A 17690-nucleotide genomic window follows, 5' to 3' on the forward strand; every position below is an offset into this window, starting at 1 on the left:
TAACATTAAAAAATTATACGATTCTTTAGAAAAATAACGAGTAATATACGACCTGATTATATGAGTATTATTTAAAATAATTTCTTTTTAAATTCAAGTTGCATACATTGCTTTTATCAAAAAAAAAAAAATTAAATTGTTAATAAAAAATATTATATACACTCGACATTATAAATAATCTTTACAATAGCACACATGTTCATTGAAATATAGTTTTATTAAGTATAGCTCTACAACTGATTAGAAATTTTATTTCTATTTTTTTTTCTATTACAAAGGCCGACTGTTCGAAAATTAGTAAATAAAAATATAAAAACTATAAACAAATATTTTGAATGATTTGTTCACACCTATCAAATATTTGCTGAAAAAGACGTAACTTACCTAAATACATATTGAATCATAACAATATATACAATTACAAATCATGTAATATCATCTAAAATTTGACAAATATGAACAGAACTTAAAATACGTTAATCAATCTTTTGATAAATTGACAGTGGATTTTCCAAGGACTCTTCTCTTTACTCTTTGTAATAGAAAAAGTTTATGGAAAATTTTGAGAATTTTTGAAAATTCTTTAAAATTATTTAAATTATATCCTAGTTTCAATTAGACTTTAGTAATTTTCATGTTATTTCATATTTTTTAATAATTTTTTTCTTTCTTTATTTTCAGGTAAGTGTTTCTAATTTAAAATTGTCACAGACTGTAAGTAGTAACAATGGAATTTAGATTTTCGCTTTATTACGCCAATTTGCGAAAGTTTTTTAAATATCAGTTTTATAAATTATTTAGATCTTTTAGCGAATCCCTCTGATTGTTACTTAGCTTTCTATTTGAATACCCTAGTTCCAACTTTACGTACTAGTCAATAGACTAATTTACGGATTACTCTATTGACTAGTCTATGATAAACTAGTATATTGACTTGACTATGGAATATTCTATTGACTAGTCTATGGATAAGCCTATTGTCTTGTTAATGGGCTATTTAAAAACAAATAAAATTGTTAGTTCCCCCGATCTTTTAACGAATCTCTCAGAATGTTGCTTAGCTTCCCATTTGAAAACCCAAAAGTATCTTGCATTAGAAGTGTAAGCACTAGACAATGGACTAGTCGTTAGTCTATTGACTAGTCTTTAGACTAGTCTATGGATTATTCTATTGACTAGTCGATGGATTATACTCCCTTCACACGATGCAATTATTCGTCATTCACGCTCTCATTCTTCATTCAATACCCAATTACGAACTGATTTACATGATTCGCCATACAAAATTTCACCTGCGAATTACACAAGCTGTACGTAATTCAGTTTGAATTACCTACGAATTACAAATGAATGAGTTTCATCTGTAATTTTAATCGGTTATCATAATCAGCTGTTTGTTTTCATTTGTTGGAGACAAATAAAAAATAAAATTGCAAATAAAAAACAACATATCGATGAACTTTCAAAACGAATGTGTCGTGGAAACGGGTTAATTAGCTATTGCAGTTCAGAGGCCGAATTAATTAATTCAAGTCTTTGTGTGAACTTGGTATACTAATAGTCTATTGACGATTCCATAGTCTAGTCTATTAATTAGTCTATAATCTACTCTATTGACTTTTCTTTTGACTAGCATTTTTTAGTTAGTCTATTAATTAGTCAGTTGAGTCAGGACTAGTCAATAGACTAATTTGCGGATTACTCTATTGACTAGTCTATGATAAACTAGTATATTGACTTGTCTATGAAATATTCTATTAACTAGTCTATCGTCAATTCGTGTCTTTTAACGAATCTCTCAGAATGATCCTTAGTTTCCCATTTGAAAGCCCAAAAATATCATGCATTGCAAGTTTAAGGACTAGTCATTAGTCTATTGACTAGTCTTTGTACTAGTCTATGGACTATTCTCTTGACTAGTCCATGGATTATACCCCGTTCACACGATGCAATTATTCGTCATTCATGAGCTCATTCTTCATTCATTCCCCAATTACGAACTAAATTACATTTACGAACCGAATTACACAAGCAGTACGTAATTCAGTTTGAATTACCTACGAATTACAAATGAATGAGTTTCATCTGTAATTTTAATCGGTTATCATAGTCAGCTGTTTGTTTTCATTTGTTGAAGACAAATAAAACATAAAATTACAATTATACTAATAGTCTATTGACGACATTATGGTGGAAACGGGAAACGACTTTTCCTTTGACTGGCATTTTTCTAGTTAGTCTATTAATTAGTCAGTTGACTAGCTTACAGTCTATTGACGTCCCTATGGACTAGTCTATGAACTACTCTTTTGACTAGAATTTTTCTAGTTATTATAATAATTAGTTAGTTGACTAGTTTACTATATGTACTAGTCTATGGATTACTAAGTAAACATTTTACTGACTAATATATTTATAGGTCTATGGGTCAATCAATGAACTCAAGTTTGTTTTATGTTCAGACTTAATAAAACCTCCCTTTCAAATCCAATAGAGCCACACCTTTTATCAAACTTCTTCAACAGGATTTAACCAAACAAATCGAAAAACAAGCTTTTTTGAAACGTTATAACAGCCCAAAGACATCTTTACTAATAAAAATTCTTAGGCAATCTGAAAGTCAAATTTGTCGACTTTCAAATAAAAGTTTCACTTATGTCATATCTCTTATCTTCTTCGAGATATTTTAATCCAAAGATGGTTCCAAATATGTATACACAAATACGATCAAAACTTTTACATATACTTCCTACTAATCACAATTAAAAATCTCTAAAAAATTTAAAAATCTTACAAATAAATAAGTTTCTATCATAAAGAGGCTTTAGTGTACAATTTTTAATAGAAATATCTACAACGTAGCCATACTCTTTTTAATAAAAAAACACAATGTGGTTTTAACTGGAATCACATTACAAACATATTTGCCACAAAGTCAATTACAAAAATATAACAAATGTGGACATGGATATTTAAAAAAAATACCAGAGAGGGGTAATATTTACAGTAGAAATAAATAGAAAGATAAATAAATGCAAGAACATACGAACAAATATTACAAAAATACCAACAGTTTGATAAAATTTTCTAAAAATTATAAATTACACCTCATACACCTAAAATAGAACAAAAACGAAGTAATACAGTAATTTGTGTGTTTATAGGTATGTTTGATAAAAAAAAAAAAAATTGGCGACATCATGGAACCGGTCAAACACTTGGACTATTTGGTCTAGCTTTAAAAGGTATATACAAAACGTAAGGAAAACAGATAGAAATGACAGACATAAACAAATGAAAAAATAATTTTTTTATAAAGAAGTCTACAATGTTTAGAAAAAAGATAATAAAAAATCGGACAATTATAATTAACTAAAGATAGAAGTTGAAAATACTTTAAGCTTTTCACTTTCATAATATTTTGTTATCGTTTTTTATAAATTTGTTTTTACTTTTCTAATAATTAATTATATTTTCATTATTACGACATTATTTTTAAAGGTTTTTAATTTTTTTTTTTTTTTTAACAAATATTTGTCTAATCATTTATTTACTTATTTAAATAATTTATTATCATTATGTTATCAGTTCATGCATATAATTTCGTTTCAATATCTTTTTCTATTTAATTCTTAGGAGTGCGTTTTAGTTTTGGCACAAATGTTTTCTTTCTGATAAAGAAAAAAATATTAAAATTTTTTTAACAACTTTAATTTTATAAAAAAAAATAATAATATTTGTGTTTGAGTATAAATTTGTAAATTATTTTGCAAACAAAGGTAGGGTTTTTGAAAATTGGATTTCTGATTATTTTGGCAGTTCTTTTTAAGTGTTTGTTTATGGAACGTTGACAGAATAGTGCAAAGAAATACAATTGAAAAATATAAATTGACTTCTTTGTAAAAGCTTCAAGGAGTAGGTAGGGCTGTATAGCACTTGAAAGAAATGAAGCCCAGTTTTATAAAAAGCTTATAAAATTTTATTGTTGTTGTTTTTAATGTGAAAAGCGCTTGTAAATTTTAAAGTAGGGGAGACTTTCAATGGGGTTAGAGTCAAATATATCTATCTATCTATCTATCTATCTATCTATCTATCTATCTATCTATCTATCTATCTATCTATCTATCTATCTATCTATCTATCTATCTATCTATCTATCTATCTATCTATCTATCTATCTATCTATCTATCTATCTATCTATCTATCTATCTATCTATCTATCTATCTATCTATCTATCTATCTATCTATCTATCTATCTATCTATCTATCTATCTATCTATCTATCTATCTATCTATCTATCTATCTATCTATCTATCTATCTATCTATCTATCTATCTATCTATCTATCTATCTATCTATCTATCTATCTATCTATCTATCTATCTATCTATCTATCTATCTATCTATCTATCTATCTATCTATCTATCTATCTATCTATCTATCTATCTATCTATCTATCTATCTATCTATCTATCTATCTATCTATCTATCTATCTATCTATCTATCTATCTATCTATCTATCTATCTATCTATCTATCTATCTATCTATCTATCTATCTATCTATCTATCTATCTATCTATCTATCTACCTATCTATCTATCTATCTATCTATCTATCTATCTATCTATCTATCTATCTATCTATCTATCTATCTATCTATCTATCTATCTATCTATCTATCTATCTATCTATCTATCTATCTATCTATCTATCTATCTATCTATCTATCTATCTATCTATCTATCTATCTATCTATCTATCTATTTACCTATCTATCTATCTATCTACCTATCTATCTATCTATCTATCTATCTATCTATCTATCTATCTATCTATCTATCTATCTATCTATCTATCTATCTATCTATCTATCTATCTATCTATCTATCTATCTATCTATCTATCTATCTATCTATCTATCTATCTATCTATCTATCTATCTATCTATCTATCTATCTATCTATCTATCTATCTATCTATCTATCTATCTATCTATCTATCTATCTATCTATCTATCTATCTATCTATCTGTCTATCTATCTATCTATCTAGTTGTCATCATTGCAACAATTCGTTGTCGAAATCTAAATTTTATACGCATCCGTTGTCTAAATGTTAACAAACGTGGTAAGCTCACTATTGGCAATGGATTGTTTGTCAATAGTGAGCTTGCCACGTTTGTTAACATTTAGACAACGGATGTGTATAAAATTTATATTTCGACAACGAATTTTTGCAATGTTGTCAACATTATATAGTGTTGTCGTACGTATGTATATACTTTGACAACGGATAGTATTGAAAAATTATAAACTGTTTGGTGTCAATTTGGTACCAGGCGTGTATATGTATTACTTTTTCCCTCTGTATACGTTAGTTCAGATAACTGTTGTAGAACTACTAAAGTCAGCATCATCGTGACCTTAGCATATTAAAACAACTTATCTTTAAGGTTTTTCTTTTAAACAAATTGGTTTTATTTATCCTCCAAAAAGAATAAAACTAAAAAAAAATATTTGCTTTTCAAACAACTTCTAACCCCCAAAATACAATAAATACCCTTTGATGTAAATCCCCCGCATGTTTGTAAACAACCTTGAAATTTAAAAATTTTCTATACAACATAATGACCTTGAGATGGCAGGAAACTTAAAATTAAACAGCAACCAAAAATATTAAGTTGTCTTTTCTTTTTTGCTAATCTTATCACAAAATTAAATTAAACAAAAAAGAGATGAAAGTTAAAAATACAATATTTTTAGGGGATTTACCAAAGAAAACTGAAATAAAAATAATAAACATAAATATGTCACGAGACTTTTAATGAAAAAAAACAAAAAGTATTAAATATAATTTATTATTAGAAATTTAATAGAAGTGGTTGTTTTACAAGTGTAATAAAAATTTCTAATTTATTTAAATAACTATTAAACAAGAATTTATGGCAAAAATTAACAGGAAAGAAATGAAATAATGATAATGTTGCCAAATGCATACAAATGGTTTTTAAAATATATATTTTTTTAAATTTATAAACAAATATAAAAATAAAAACATTTTATTTAAGATCTTAATAATAAAAAAAATTAAAATAATAAGGAAATTCCTATGGCAAAAACCGCAAACTCAATTTTAACTCATTCTAGTGTTCTCTTTTGCTTCTTTCTCTCTCTCTCTTTTGTAAATAAAAAATGAGTTATTTTTGTAAATATTTGTTAACGAGAGTAAATATTTTGCCAAGTTGAGTAAAGTATCTTTTTGTGTGCGTTATTGTGGGGGTTTAGCGCTCATTTGAGTTAAATATCTTCTAGATATGAGTGAACATTTTCACTCAATGTGCTGAACAGTTTTGAGCATTTTATATAAAAACAAAATTTATGATGATGACGCATTCAGTCTAAACAAGTCTATACAAGAAATTACACGTTATTATTTATTTTATAGAAATTCAAAAGAAAAATTATTAAATTAAAACGTCAAATATTAAAAAAAAATATTTTAATTTAAACACAAACCAGAAATTGCATTAAACAAGATATTAACAAAATTACGTAAAAGAAAAAAAAAAACAACTCAAATAGAAAAATATTAAAATAAACTCAATTAAAAAAGAAATAATAATAAAACCGGAAAATTAAGAAAAATATTCAAATAATTAAAAACAGTGAATTTAAAAAAAAAAACAACTGGAAAACATTTAAAGTTTTCTTTAAGACAACCAACTGAAAAGTGTTTTATATTCTAACGTTTGTCAATAAACTAATTTGTTTATATTTTTTTGTTTATTTTGATTTGTTGTTTTTGCTGCTCAATTGGTGACCTCCTCTTCAAATAACAACAATAACAAAAAAAAAACTAAAAGAAATCATGTTTTTCGTGTGAAATTTACATTGAATCATCACTTAAATTTACGTTTTCGCGTATTTTTTTCCTCACACGTTGTTTTTTGAGACTACGACAAATGTTTTTGTTTTGATTTTGTTGGTTGATGTGATATAAAATAAAAAAAAAACAATTAAGGAAAAAAAGAACTAATTTGTTATTAGTATTTTAAATTAAGCAATAAACACCCCCCAAGTTTACCCAAAAGTATTTTTTTCATTATAACTAATTTATTTTAATAAAAAACAAACATTTAACAGAAAATAAATCAAAATGACTTTAGATAATTATAATATATTCAGTGATGAATATCTCAATTTACCATTTAATATGCCGCTATCACCATTGCCAAAAGTGGTAAGTTTATAATAAATTTATTGTTTTTTTTTTTTTTTTTTTTGCAAATATTTATGGGCTTTTTAAACAAAATATTTGTTAATATTTTAAAAACAAAAATTTGCTTACATTTTTGCCAAATAAGCAAACATTTTTATAAATATTTTCTTAAAGCAAAATTGTTGTGAAATTAATTTTTTCGAATTTTTTAATAATGAAAATTTTATTCATTGAATGAATTTCCATGAGATATCTATATGTATTTAATGGTCAGTGGCCTTTTGAAATATAACAGAAGATTCTGTGTTGTCGTAAAAAAACATAATTGAGTTTTGAACCGTAGCTCGAATAGGCTGAAAATTTGCGTTCTAGAATACATCGACACATTTTTACAAGCTGCTTAAACATTTTCGAAAATTTTAACTCATGTTCGAAATTATTTTAAATCTTTTAAAATAATCCAGCAAAAATATGGTTATTACTTGTACTTACCGAAAACCGCCTGCTTTATTTAGAAGGAGTTTAGTTATGACTTACAAATAACTATATACGTAAGACTATAGTCTAGTCTATTTTATAGTCTAGTCTATTTTATAGTCTAGTCTATAGTATAGTCTATAGTCTAGTCTATAGTCTAGTCTATTTTATAGTCTAGTCTATAGTATAGTCTATAGTCTAGTCTATAGTCTAGTCTATAGTCTAGTCTATAGTATAGTCTATAGTCCAGTCTACAGTATAGTCTATATAAAGTCTAGTCTATAGACTTGTCTATACTATAGACAATTGTCTTGTCTATATAGACTAGACTATAGACTAAACTATAGACTATACTATAGACTATACTATAGAATAAACTAGACTATACTATAGACTATACTATAGACTATGCTATAGACTATACTATAGACTATACTATAGACTATATTATAGACTAGACTATAGACTAGACTATAGACTAGACTGTAGACTAGACTATAGACTAGACTATAGACTAGACTATAGACTAGACTATAGACTAGACTATAGACTAGACTATAGACTAGACTATAGACTAGACTATAGACTAGACTATAGACTAGACTATAGACTAGACTATAGACTAGACTATAGACTATACTATAGACTAGACTATAGACTAGACTATAGACTAGACTATAGACTAGACTATAGACTAGACTATAGACTAGACTATAGACTAGACTATAGACTAGACTATAGACTAGACTATAGACTAGACTATAGACTAGACTATAGACTAGACTATAGACTAGACTATAGACTAAGACTATAGACTAGACTATAGACTAGACTATAGACTAACTATAGACTAGACTATAGACTAGACTATAGACTAAACTATAGACTAGACTATAGACTAGACTATAGACTAGACTATAGACTAGACTATAGACTAGACTATAGACTAGACTATAGACTAGACTATAGACTAGACTATAGACTAGACTATAGACTAGACTATAGACTAGACTATAGACTAGACTATAGACTAGACTATAGACTAGACTATAGACTAGACTATAGACTAGACTATAGACTAGACTATAGACTAGACTATAGACTAGACTATAGACTAGACTATAGACTAGACTATAGACTAGACTATAGACTAGACTATAGACTAGACTATAGACTAGACTATAGACTAGACTATAGACTAGACTATAGACTAGACTATAGACTAGACTATAGACTAGACTATAGACTAGACTATAGACTAGACTATACACTAGACTATAGACTAGACTATAGACTAGACTATAGACTAGACTATAGACTAGACTATAGACTAGACTATAGACTAGACTATAGACTAGACTATAGACTAGACTATAGACTAGACTATAGGACTAGACTATAGACTAGACTATAGACTAGACTATAGACTAGACTATAGACTAGACTATAGACTAGACTATAGACTAGACTATAGACTAGACTATAGACTAGACTATAGACTAGACTATAGACTAGACTATAGACTAGACTATAGACTAGACTATAGACTAGACTATAGACTAGACTATAGACTAGACTATAGACTAGACTATAGACTAGACTATAGACTAGACTATAGACTAGACTATAGACTAGACTATAGACTAGACTATAGACTAGACTATAGACTAGACTATAGACTAGACTATAGACTAGACTATAGACTAGACTATAGACTAGACTATAGACTAGACTATAGACTAGACTATAGACTAGACTATAGACTAGACTATAGACTAGACTATAGACTAGACTATAGACTAGACTATAGACTAGACTATAGACTAGACTATAGACTAGACTATAGACTAGACTATAGACTAGACTATAGACTAGACTATAGACTAGACTATAGACTAGACTATAGACTAGACTATAGACTAGACTATAGACTAGACTATAGACTAGACTATAGACTAGACTATAGACTAGACTATAGACTAGACTATAGACTAGACTATAGACTATAGACTAGACTATAGACTAGACTATAGACTAGACTATAGACTAGACTATAGACTAGACTATAGACTAGACTATAGACTAGACTATAGACTAGACTATAGACTAGACTATAGACTAGACTATAGACTAGACTATAGACAAGACTATATAGTAGTCTAGTCTACATCTCCAATCTATTTGAATTTTTGAACAAAAAAATTGGCAACACTGGATTACATATTTGAAGAAACAAGCCGGGATAAGCCTTATGTAAACAAACAGGAGAGATACTGTGATACAGTAGTGATGCCATAACTTTTCAAATATTTTTATAAAAAATTATATAAATTTTATTATTTTAAATAAAACTGAAACACAAACGTACTATAATTCCCAATATGAATTAATCTATTAAAGAATAATTAAGAAAAAATACATTATTTTTAATTAACCCAAATATATTGGTTCCTACTCTCTTACAACATTTATACATATATACATATGTATAACAAATTTCTGATACATATAAATTTATGCATAATTGAACATTTATTTATAACTCAAACTTTAAATTTCTTAAGGCTTTTTATTAAATAGTAAAAACGTTATAAAAAAAAGGCCTTTTAAATAAGAAAAACCCACACGAAAACTCTTAACTTAAATTATTTTACAAGTAAAAAATCAAAATCAAAACCTACACTACTGCTGCACACACTTTAAAATACATAATCACAAGATACCACGGATCGACCCGAACAAATAACCGGCTATAAGAAAATAGGGTATAAATTTTATACAACAAAAAAAGCGCTAATAACAAAACAAGTACTTAAAAAAATAAGTTGGTGTTTTTTTTTTTTTTGCTTTGTATTTCTTTTTGCAAAAAGTACTCTTTTACCATATAGGGTTAAGATAAGAAGAAAAAAGTATTTATTGAGGTTTTTTGAATATAATAAAAGAAAGTTGTTTTGACGAATTTAAAGTGGGTGTTTTTTTATTATTATATATGTATATATATTTTTTTTAAATTATTGTGCTGGTTTTAAAATTATTTTAACAAAAATATAGGCGTCCAAAAAATGAGGTCATGTAAAGTACTCAAATTTGTTTAAAAAGTAGTACATAGTATTGTTTTAGTATATTAAAAGAAATCATTTTGAAAAAATACACCCTTTGTTTGAAATTTGAGCTTTAAATAAGTTTGTAGATCGTATGTGTTTGTTAAGCTTTTCTAATGATTTTTTAATTCCTGTTAAATATTTCTTTTCATATCAGCTAGTGTGCAATAAAGAATTTTACTTTTAACGATTTCCTCAAGTCAAAACCTGCCAATTAGGGGAAGTATGCTAAAAGGTATTATACAAATTATGTTGATTAAAGTAAATTGCTTGTACTTACAAATATCTAGTAACAACAAGCTTTTATATTTTGAAAAAATTAAAATTTTCAAAAATTTTTTAACATTCTCATAATGTAGAGATGTATGTAAACCCTCTCCTAGTTAGACTTTGACGAGTCCTATTACACTTTGTATTACATTTAATATTTTATAGATAGATAGATAGATAGATAGATAGATAGATAGATAGATAGATAGATAGATAGATAGATAGATAGATAGATAGATAGATAGATAATAGATAGATAGATAGATAGATAGATAGATAGATAGATAGGATATAATATAGGATAGATAGATAGATAGATCGCTCGCTTCGCTCTCTCGCTCGCTCGCTCGCTCGCTTCGCTCGCTCGCTCGCTCGCTCGCTCGCTCGCGCGCTCGCTTCGCTCGCTCGCTCGCCATCGCTCGCTCCCTTCGCTCGCCTCGCTTCGCTCGCTCGCTCGCTGCGCTCCTCGCTCGCTCGCGTCGCTGCTCGCTCGCTTCGCTCGCTCGCTCGATCGCTCGCTCGCTCGCTCGCTCGCTCGCTCGCTCGCTCGCTCACTCGCTCGATCGCTCGCTCGCTCGCTAGCTCGCTCGCTCGCTCGCTCGCTCGCTCGCTCCTCGCTCGCTCGCTCGCTCGCTCGCTCGCTCGCTCGCTCGCTCGCTCGCTCGCTCGCTCGCTCGCTATCGCTCGCTCGCTCCTCGCTCCCTCGCTCGCTCGCTCGCTCGCTCGCTCGCTCGCTCGCTCGCTCGCTCGCTCGCTCGCTCGCTCGCTCGCTCGCTCGCTCGCTCGCTCGCTCGCTCGCTCGCTCGCGCTCGCTGCTCGCTCGCTCGCTGAGATAGATAGATAGAATAGATAGATAGATAGACAGATATTTACAGACTTAATGAACTATATGTAGGGATGTAGGGTATACACCCTTAACATTATATGTAATATCTTATTGCAAAAACAACAAAAATATGTGAATTATAAATATTTGGCTTTTGGCTTAAAATCCCCTTAAAAACAAAAAATACTATATCAAATGTCTAAACTGACATAAGGGGTTAAATTATATTTTTTTATAAAATGTTTTTTAATGCATATTTTATTTCTGTTAACCACTTATTTAAAAAAAAAAACAAACGAACACATGAACTTTAAAGTCATCAATCCTTAAAATAAAGTCACGAAAGTGGCACGTGTACATAAATATATTTACATACATACATACGAATACATACATTTGTATGTGCATTTGAACTCATATCATTTACAAAATTTTTTTAAAAAATTTTTTATCCGAATGCTCACACTTTTTGAAGAAATTTTATTCTTGTTTTATTTTTTGACTGTTGGTTGGGCGTTAAGTTATTTGTTGGTTTAAAAAAAAATCTAAAGAAATAATCACCCATAAAAAAGTACCATTTACAAAAAGAACATATAACATATGATAATATGTAGTTTTTTTTTTTTTTGCGATAAAATTATTTTGTTTTAAATATAAAAAGGGGAATTTTTTTAGGTTCTTAATTCTATACTTATACATACATATACCCTTTGTTTAAGATAATGTGTAAGTATATTTAAATCCATATACACGCTGGTACGAATTTTATTATAAACTCCATCATAATTTGTTTAATGCTTTTGAAATTTCTTTATAAATTAGGAGCTAAAAAGTCGAGTTTTCATCCATCACTTGTTTAATGTTAAAAGAAATTGTTGTTACATATTTATAGTTTAGAAATAGAACATAAATCTACACTATTTTTAAGTGGTTTTTAAAAAAAATAAGTGGAGTTGTTATCTATTTGTAAAGGCACTTCTTCAGTGACTCCAATTAGCCTTTAAAATGTTTAATTTTATAGTTCAATATGTAACCTCACATTCTATACTCCTTTTTAAAATAAAAATGTAATTAAAGAAAATAACTTTTAAATAAGTTCAAGTATTAAAATTAAAACATTCGAATCTTTAAAATTACGAAAAACATTTTTCGAATCAGTTTCAACAAATATCAACCCTTCTGTCCTGATCAAATCCATCTATCAAATAATAACCTGATGAAAATAATTGAAACCCTTTTATCCTTATAACCCTCTAAAGAAAGTCAGCCATTGTCCGTAACGTTTTTTTAACAAAAATTCTTTTGTTTTTTTTTATCTGAATTTTTTTATGCAAATATAATTAAGAAAATTATTTACAAACGAAAACAATATATAATTATTTTAAAAACTATATATTTTGTATAAGACATAAATAGTATATTTCTACATTTAAGGACAAAAACGTAATAGAGAAAAACAAAATAATAAAACTAAAGAAAAACAACAAAATTTTATCGGTTTTCTAGAAATTTCACGTCATAGATAAGAATTGGCCAAACAAACAAAATTTGTATAATAGACGAAATATATACATACATACATACGTACATTTGTCTATGATAAAATTTCCTACAAAGTACCCCATAGTCATACAAAGCTATACGTATTGTTTTGTGTAGTTTGTATTTAGCACATTTGAAATAAAATATTTTGCTAATTTTGTTCCACAACAATAGTTACTAAATGAATTGTGAATATAAAGTTATTAATATAATTGAATAAAACTTTATAAGTTTTATTAAAAAGTAGCTAAACCCGGTCCGTGTTGCCGGTCCGTAGAGTTGGCTTATAATTTTCTCCATGTATTTCCAAATCAAATATTTAAAAGTTTTAGCAGTTTAAGTGTACTAAACAGAAATTAAAACTCCGACGCCATCTATCGGACATACTTTACAGAACATTCTGACAATCCCTGAACATACATAGTTAGATAGATAGATAGATATAGATAGATATAGATAGATAGATAGATAGATAGTCGATGATAGATAGATAGATAGATAGATAGATAGATCGCTAGCTCTCTCGCTAGCTCGATCGCTCGCTCGCTCGCTCCGATCGCTCGCTCGCTCGCTCGCTGCTCTCTCGCTCGCTCGCTCTCTCGCTCGCTCGCTCGCTCTCGCTCGCTCGCTCGCTCGCTCGCTCGCTCGCTCGCTCGCTCGCTCGCTCGCTCGCTCGCTCGCTCGCTCGCTCTCTCGCGCTCTCTCGCTCGCTCGCGCTTCGCTCGCTCGCTCGCTCGCTCTCTCGCTCTCGCTCGCTCGCTCGCTCGCTCGCTCGCTCGCTCGCTCGCTCGCTCGCTCGCTCGCTCGCTCGCTCGCTCGCTCGCTCGCTCCTCGCTCGCTCGCTCGCTCGCTCGCTCGCTCGCTCGCGCTCGCTCGCTCGCTCGCTCGCTCGCTCGCTCGTCGTCGCTCGCTCGCTCGCTCGCTCGCTCGCTCGCTCTCTCGCTCGCTCGCTCGCTCGCTCGCTCCTCGCTCGCTCGCTCGCTCGCTCGCTCGCTCGCTCGCTCGCTCTCGCTCGCTCGCTGCTCGCTCGCTCGCTGCTCGCTCGCTCGCTCGCTCGCTCGCTCGCTCGCTCGCTCGCTCGCTCGCTCTCTCGCTCGCTCGCTCGCTCGCTAGATCGCTCGCTAGGCAGCTAGATAGGTTTACGATGAAGCCATAAATTTCGACTCGGATCTGCATCTACTACAGATATTATCCATTTCCGAAATTTATATACAAAATTGTTTATTTGACTTTTATTATGGACTTCGTTACGACAAAAAGTCTATTTATAGAGCCCACTTCTAAGGTTGTGTCTATTTTGTCTTTTGGCTAGCGAAAAGAAGGTCAGAACTTACCAAAATGAATAATATGATATAATCTCAAATCAATTTAAATTAATTTCCTGAATATTCCAGAATCATTCAAAATCTAAACTAATATCACATCAATTTCAATTAAATCAACCTTATCTATAAAAAAAATTTGTGATTTGATTTATAACTTCTAAAATAAAATGCAATATAATGCCAATAAATAAGAAAGCCATTATCATTTAAAAAATCTATTTGCAATTTATCTTTTTATATGTTGCTTTAAATATAAAAAGTGAAATTTTTTCTTTAAACTTGCATTTTCATTTTCATGTTTTCCCTTGAAATTTTCATATATTTTTCCTACACATTTCTTTACAAAATAAAATTTGTGCATAAATAAAGAAAAAAACAAAATGAGGGTTGAATATTTAATGTTGCCATATAAAACTAACTGCACTGTTGTGAGTGTAAATTTAAACAACTGTTTCATTTTATTGCAATTTTAACTGTCCCTTTTCACCCAAAATACCAAAAAAATAAAGAGAAGAGAAAAATAAAATAGTTTCTTCATGTCCTTGTTGTTGCGCTGTCAAATGAAGTTTTGTTATTGTTGTTATAGATGGCGTTTGTCGCGCTATTGTTAAACAGTGTCGCGACAAAATGCATTTAAATAAATTAATTTTTATTTCTGTCTGTTTTGGTTTGGTTAAAGGAAACTTTATATAGCGACTTACATACATACATATATTTTATATGTATATGTATAATATTTATATTTTCAATGCGAGTGAAAAGCTGTGATGTTGAAATGCAGTCGCGTCAGTTGTCTCGCAATGAAAAAAAAAAGAAACAACAAAAACAAAGTATTTGTCTTTATTTTGCAATTTGTGGGGGTTTGTTTCTTTTAGAGGGGAACTTTTATTTTTAAATAAAACAAAAGTTTGCGTGTTTTATTTTTTCTTTGTTATTTTTCTTTTTTTTGCAAAAATTTATTGTGGTTTTGTCTACCCCAAGTCAGTCAGCCTGGTTTTGTTATATTTCAAAAAATGGGCGTGTTTTTTCGGTGTAAAAGGAGAGTTTTTAATACTTTTATGTTTTGTTTTTAACACATGCAATATAAATGTGTATTTTTTCAAAGAGATACATACATATTTTCCTTAAAATTATTTTATTATTTTAAGTATTATGGGTATTTTGATAAAACTGTTTTTTCATAAGTTGTCACATTTCAATGTCAATGATTTATATGGAGAATTTAAGGAAAGGAGTGTTGGCTTTTTTTGTCAAGTCAATGTGTTTTTTAGAAAAAGCTTAAGGTTGTATAAACATCACAACTTTAATTTCTATACACTAGGGGAAAGCAAACTATTTCCATGACGAGATCAGTTCTTATTATCTTATAGAGAATATTTGATCACCTTGAATGTAGTCATTCCAGGACCGGTTTCTGATATAAAATAAACAAACTTTATCTACTTTTAGATCTCTGAATACTTATAGATATTAGATTTTTTTAATGTCCACCTGAATGGGTTTTCGAAGTCCCAATTTAAACAGTAAACTATGCTTTCTAATATGATAAAACGGTCTCTGGATTTTATTGAATGTTATTGTTGTTTATACCGAAAATATAATAATGTCCACCTGAATTGGTCCCAATTTAAACTGTAAACTATGCTTTCTAATGCGGTCTTTGGATTTTAGCGAATGTTGTTGTTGTTTTTTCGAAAATATATTCTGTAAAAAAGCTCTTCTCAAAATACATGATTGGAATAAGAAAACTCGTGCTGAAAAACTACATAATGCTAATGTTAATTTTTAACCAGATCCAGCAGACCGAGAAGGGTCCCTTATGAAGATTATGTTCGAAACTTATTACATATGTATGTCTAAAACATGAAAATTAATTCACATCAGGGGAATTTTTTTCACGTCAAAATAGTTAGTTAACGAAAAAAGTGAAAAGGGAACATATTTCACGTGAAATGTTCATTAGCAATAAGGGTGAATGAGTTAAAAAGCTCACTAGCGTTTTAACACGGCGATGACATTAGAAGCAATTACTTACCACGCTCGCTTACTAATAACTACTTATATAAGTACTTACAAATAGGGAGTTTAAAAGATGTGTTGTGTGTCAAATAAAAAAATGTGCAAATAAAGCGCAAAACTCAAAATAAAGTACTTACATATTTGATTATATGTAAGTAATTATTAGAGCACTTATAAGTTATAATATGTAGTAGTCATTGATAAGTAAGTGATTATATAAGTACAAGTGATTAGCGAGTTTTTATTTTTTTAATTTAGAACTTAAAAATTGTTTAATTGATTCCATTTTTCGTATATAAGCTTTTTAAAATATGTATGTTCGAAAATTCGAAATAAATATCGAAATTTTATATTATTAATTTCGATTGACTTTATTTATATGTATTAGTATTTTTCTAACTAATTTTTTCTTTTCTTTTTTAGGTAAGTGTTCAAAATTCTTTCAAATATTCTTCAAATGTAAGTAAAATTAAATAATTTATTTGGAAAGCAAAGGGGGAAAATTAGCGCTTTTAACAATTTTATGCAAGTTGATTAGTTTGTTCGAAAAGGCCAACATAATAAGCTACTTTTAGTTAAGCACAACAATTTTTTTTATTATTTAAACAACTTATCTAACTAATTACAAAACTAAACAAACTTAACAAATTGAAATAATAATTTTTGGCTGACCACATACATGTAATTAAATTACACTTTAGGTCGTTTCTTTTACAGCCACATATACAATTATTTGACAAATTGCTTTGGACTTTATGGCCAAAACACTGCATACTGCATATTTTTTTGGTCAATACCAATAACATTTCTATATAATTTAAGTAAATTGAAAAATTTTGCTCTTACCCTGTCATCATGCAACCTGTAATTTTGCAATTTGTTGAGTATTTCCTTTGAAAAGGACAC

Source organism: Lucilia sericata, unplaced genomic scaffold (genome assembly GCF_015586225.1).
Source record: "Lucilia sericata isolate MDLA Ls3-8-SP2 unplaced genomic scaffold, ASM1558622v1 Contig000822F_arrow, whole genome shotgun sequence".
NCBI classification, from domain to species: domain Eukaryota; kingdom Metazoa; phylum Arthropoda; class Insecta; order Diptera; family Calliphoridae; genus Lucilia; species Lucilia sericata.